General features: G+C 36.1%; 2 non-coding genes across 2 annotated transcripts; one reads left to right on the top strand and one right to left on the bottom strand.

Annotated features, from left to right (window-relative positions):
• The first annotated feature begins 4,195 nt into the window (after positions 1–4,195).
• On the top strand, positions 4,196–4,267 carry trnac-gca (transfer RNA cysteine (anticodon GCA)). Its single transcript has one exon. It is a non-coding gene; the product is annotated as a tRNA-Cys (tRNA).
• A 200-nt stretch (positions 4,268–4,467) lies between these two features.
• Positions 4,468–4,539, bottom strand: trnac-gca (transfer RNA cysteine (anticodon GCA)). The gene has a single exon. It is a non-coding gene; the product is annotated as a tRNA-Cys (tRNA).
• Between the last annotated feature and the right edge of the window lie 1,271 nt (positions 4,540–5,810).

Genomic DNA, 5,810 nt, shown 5'->3' with positions numbered 1-5,810 from the left:
TATGGCCATACAGATAAGGTGTAAGCACATTGCAGATGTGGACTGTTGTAAGATAGCAAATCCACCTGCGCTGGTGGCGCAGCTTTCCACCAGATGTAAGATAGGGCCCATGGTGTTTGCTGCTTATTTCACTCTTGATCGTCTTGTAACACATGAAAAACACCACACAGACATGTGATGTTCCCTGGAGGGGGTCTTAAAAGAATGGGCCACACCACTTTGTCAACTCAGAAAAGTCTCTAAGACAGCAAAAGTTTACAACACATTCACTACTGCATAAATCAGGTGAGCATGTTGGGTCTGTTTTGGTTATTTCTACACATTCTGCTCTCAGCCAATAGCAAACTTTGTCTTTGGTCAAACTTGCTCTCAGAGTTGACCTCACAATACCAAATTTGAGGAAGCTATCTTTAATCTATTGCCATTTTATTTACTGGTTCTCCAGTGAAATTAAAATTGCAATTCAAAAAGCCAGTGCTGTGGTTTGCAGTCAGTCACTTGCTCGTGGAGCCTAAGCTACTATAACTGAAACTGTCTTTGTGGTTAGCAAACTTGCCAGACAGTGAGCCAATAGGTCTTTATATTCTACAAAACAAAAGTGATGCCACAGAAAAACCTCAAAAAGCCTCAAAAAATATTAAGCTAATAAACAGAGAGCAAGTATCTTCATAGTTTATCATAGTATAATTGTTTTTCTCTAATGTTGCTGGCAGAGGAATGCTGATGACAATAATAATGACCATTGATCTTTACATCATAGATTCATAAGTGTGAAATAATTATCCTCATTATATTATATTATATTATATTATATTATATTATATTATAGTGATGCTTAGTGATTGAAAGGGGGGATTAAGAAAGAGAGACAGAAGAGGATCAGGACTGTGCTTTAATCTGTGGTAATGTTGAAACTGGTATATGTTGAAATTACCCTCTCTTGTTGTGGTCTTATCGTATACAGTATAATGTGCTAATGCACTTTGATGTAGCCTGTTTCTATTTGTTGTTGCAACAGCCTAATTCCTTCATAGGGTTTATTAAAGTTTCATATTACTTCTAAACCTCTAATGTCATGAATAAAGGCTTTAAAAAAAAGTTTATGTAGTGTTCTTTGGTGGCCAAAGTCCCTGCTGTTTGATGTTGAGCAAGACTCCCATTATCATTCCTCACACAAACACAGATATGGGCAAAAAAAAAGAGTAATATCCGCTCGCTATTCATTCCTGAAAGAACAGCTTGATCCGTGACACACACACCTACACCTGCATGCACACACTGTATACTCATCTGGACCGTAGCTGTCAGATGAAGGATTAACCTCTTCCTCCCCACCTGCTTCCACCATCCTCTGGAGCTGTTCGGTTTTTGAAAACCCAGTGTGTTCATCTGGTCTCATCTTTGCATTTCTTTCAGTTAATTCACAATTTGAAAGTTCTCTTTTAATAACCTGTCGCAGATATTTCAGTTTTGGAAACGTGAAACTTGATAGATTCGTTTAAAAAGAGAAACGTGCTTCTTAACCCATTATTTTCTGGGGCAGGAGGGACACATGCAGACCCGATGTGTTTTACTTTTGATGATTGATTTATTGGACATTTACTTGGCTTCATACTAATGGACACCATGTCAAAGTATCAGCACCAATCACTACATCGGCCCCCAGCTTCAGCGGACGGAAGAGCTGAGTGGATAAAGTTGATTTTTGGTGGCATGTCTGTGAATTTTATCAACAATTGCCAGTAAGGCTTTAACCACAGTAAAGGATAAATACTTGAAATGTGTAAGTTTTGCCATAATTTATGTAGTTTTACTGTTTATTTTGTAGGTTCATCATGCTGAACTTGGTGTTAACATGCTGCATGGCTGATGTGGCTCCTCCAAGAGACTGGACTGATGTTGGACTAATGTTGTAATATTATGGGACGGTAAAGAAAAACTGTCTGAACGTTAAGCCTCATTTGAAGCCAACTGAATAACGAGAGTAGTAGGTCACATACCAATTGTTTTTTCATGGTGTAAATTCAGCTGAGTCTGTTAATATTGTATAAAATCATCATTGATGATGTTCTCTGATTCCAGCTCCTTGAAGGTGAATATTTTCTGGTTCTTTGCTTCTTTATGAAACTGAAAATCTTTGGGGTGTGGGAAAAACAAGACATTTGAGGACGTCATTGCGTTTGGGAAACACTGATCAACATTTTCACAATTTTCTTACATTTTATTCTAATCGATTAATCAAGAAAATAATCGGTAGATTAATCGACAATGAAAATAATCATTAGTTACACCCCTAGATTGAATAATCTACCAATGTTATAATTTTTCTGCCGCAGACAGTCTGAATATATATATGTAAAATGTACCATTTTCTCTACTTTATTAAATTGATTATTAGAGAAAAAACATGTGCAAGTTACACAAGTTATGATGTGGAATCTGGATATTTTCTTAGTCAGTTTGAGAATAAACTGAGAGCGAAAGTAAGTATCTCTCTTTCTTCCTCTCTCTCGTCTGCACTGTAAAGACACTTTCTATGAACACACACACATACACAATATACACTACACAGATAGTTATTTGAGGTTGTTTGAGTACTCTTGCTATTAACTGTATTTATAGATTTCGAGATGATAAAACACGCTCAGGCATATACAGTTTCAGTCTCAGCAGACATTTATCATATTGTCTTTTCTTTTATGTGGCGTGTCGTGATGTTTATGATCACTGGCAGTATTTTCACCTCCACATCTGTTTGTGTGTGTGTGTGTGTGTGTGTGTGTGTGTGTGTGCAGAGGTGTTCTGGGTGAGTGTCAGCCACAGTTCAGGTAGCACTGAAACACAGAGCAACAAGTGAAAATCAAAACATGGGACAGCTGGTGCCACACACGGAGTAGAGAGCTGAGCGTGGACGAGTGAGCACAGACAAATACAGAATGAAAGGGAACACACATGAGGCCGATATGAAGAGGTGACAGACAGGGCAGGGGGGGAGGAGGGTTCATAGCTACTCTAAACCAGATGCATTTTCATTAATCATGGTGGTGGATGTAAAACAGTAGTATAATAACCTGTTTGAATGATCTTTAATGTGATTAACTGCCATTTTTTCTTTCTATTAAATGTCACAAATAACAGAGACTCCATGATTTATTTAATCTATGTCCATTCAGCCCAGTTGATCCATGCCACAGAAGTTAAAAGGCAGCAAATCAGACTCTGTGTCACCTGACATACAGCAAGTGATTTGTGTTTATGTCTCTGGACATAATACAACTAACATAATTTGTCATTAAAGTGATTAATTTGATAGTAATTAGCAGATAATGATGTAGTCTTCTTTGTAGAGTTAATTCCAGTGGTGGAAAGAGTACTGAAACTCTGTACTCAAGTAGACGTACTGTTACATTACTGAAATAATACTCAGTTACAAGTAAAATTACTGGTATTAAAAATGCTGAAGTATTCTTCTCAAAAACTACTCAGAGTAGAAGTTACTTTTTCACTGTTGTTGTTTAATGCATTATCAATAGCTGCTATTCAATCAAAAGGTCTCTCTTCTGTTCTGTGTCTCCAGATCTTGCAATAATTAGATGATTAATTGATTTTTTTAAAAAAAGTCGTTGTTATCTTGATAATTGATAAATCGTTTTGGGTTTTGGACTGTTGGTTGGACTGTTGATGAGCATTTGTCAACATTTTATAGACTAATCAATGAATCAGGAAAATAATGAACAGATTAACTCAAACTGAAAATAATCATCAGTTGCAGCCCTGGTCTGTTGGCAACAAAAATGCAGATGAAAGGTTTGGATATTCATTCAAAAATCACTCAGTATTCAATTATGATTTTTAAAGTAAAGAAGTAGATTACAGAGCATAATGAATACTTATTTACGAGTAAAATTATAGACTTGGAAAAATACTCTTAACAGTACAAGTACCCCCAAAAATGACTTGATTACAGTAATTAGTAGTATTGTTGTATTTGTAGTTGCAATTAGTTGCAATTCCACCCCTGGTTAATTCCCCTTAAGAGGTGTTTTCTGAAGAAACTTTTTCGTAGCAAGTTGTCTCTTGCTTTAACTTTGAAACAACTGCAGGAAATATTTCATCATTAAGGAACAAGCTCAGGCATTATTTAAAGGTGTCAATGCAATGATGGTGAAGTGAATTGATGAGTCTGATGATTGGTGGGGGTATAGCTCAGTGGTAGAGCATTTGACTGCAGATCAAGAGGTCCCCAGTTCAACTCTGGGTGCCCCCTAATACGGGAAGCTTTTCGATCATCACATTACATGAAGAACAGAAAAAAAGTCTTGTAGTTTACTGCATCTCAAAAATCAGTGAGAGAAATTATTCATATAAACACACATTACATAGAGTGTAGTTTGCTTCAGTTTTACATGTCATGAGACCAGAGGAAACACTGTACTTATATTAATGTTGTCTCATAAATTCCAATATAGGGGGCACCCAGAGTTGAACTGGGGACCTCTTGATCTGCAGTCAAATGCTCTACCACTGAGCTATACCCCCTCTGTGGCATTGCATACATACATAACACCTCACATGCACAATGTAGACTATGCATGCATGCATATATACATATATGCTCCATCAGAGTTTGAAAACCGTGAGTTAGTCCAGCATAAAAAGGGTTACCTATACCTTAAGGACCCATGCCCCACTTCCTGTTATCAAAAAGGCACTCGGGCACTGAGAAACTTTCTATTTTTTGACAAATCAATTAGATAATATTTATATCAGGTGTCTCTCAGCCATAACTTGTCAACTCTTTAACCCTTTCGAATCAAAACTAAATAAGAATATTGGTTTAATATTCAAAATAAAATAGCTACTCATCACAATTATGCTTTGAAATGAAAAAACATAACATTTAGTCAACTCTGTAAGATGTCAACTTCATCAGATATTCAATCTTATGGAGTTGGTATCTATGTCTTCTATGTCTATATCTAACTTGTCTCTTTAATATTTTAATAATGTGTTTGAAATTAGTCGCCCCTGTATGTGACGTCAGCTCCATCATAGAGACATGTTTTTTTTATCTTCAATAAATATCTGTTCACAAGGATTCATAAAACGAGTTTAAGCGAACGAAAAAAAGATCATGGTACACCTAATGCTCGTTCTTTAATGTGTTATAAAAGACTGAGTGTCTTACTTGAGTTGACAAAACTCCTCATCCAAAAAAAGTCCTGATTAATAAAAAAGTTTGACCTTTTAAAATATATTTTCCCAGCAAAATTGACGAATAAAAATCTAACCCCTCCAAAAAACAGCTTTGCCCCAATTTTTAAGAATGAATGATATATGTAAATAATATTTTATTTTATATTTCATCCTATTCTACTTTGATTTTAATCGATTATCTGTTTATGTTATTGTGTGCATCATGCAGCTCCCATTTCGTTGTGCAACACTGTATTAATGATGATAATAAATATCCTTGATATCTTGATGATACCTTCAAAACCTTTACTTGCAACATGTCTTCACTGACTATGAGCTTGACTCCAAAGTGCACCTCATTATAAACAATGAGAGTCTTTCAGAAACTGTAAAGCGGTTAACAGTTTAATTTATCACAGTGTCTGTCTGCCAGCTTCAGGTGAGTTCCGCTGAATCAAAACACAACAAACTGTTTCCATGGGTTTCACTGTGAGATTCATTGGAAAAGAACTCATGAAGAATGTAAAAGCTTGTTGTCGACTTGAGAAACCTGAACACGAACTGGATAAAAGGATGAAAGTTAAAAGCGGTCGAGGAAAAGAAAGACAGTTCAA

The sequence above is a fragment of the Lutjanus erythropterus genome, chromosome 3 (genome assembly GCF_056507025.1).
Source record: "Lutjanus erythropterus isolate fLutEry1 chromosome 3, fLutEry1.hap2, whole genome shotgun sequence".
Taxonomy (NCBI): domain Eukaryota; kingdom Metazoa; phylum Chordata; class Actinopteri; order Lutjaniformes; family Lutjanidae; genus Lutjanus; species Lutjanus erythropterus.
The sequence above is the reverse complement of the archived record's forward strand: the minus strand, read 5'-3'. Positions and strand labels throughout refer to the sequence as shown.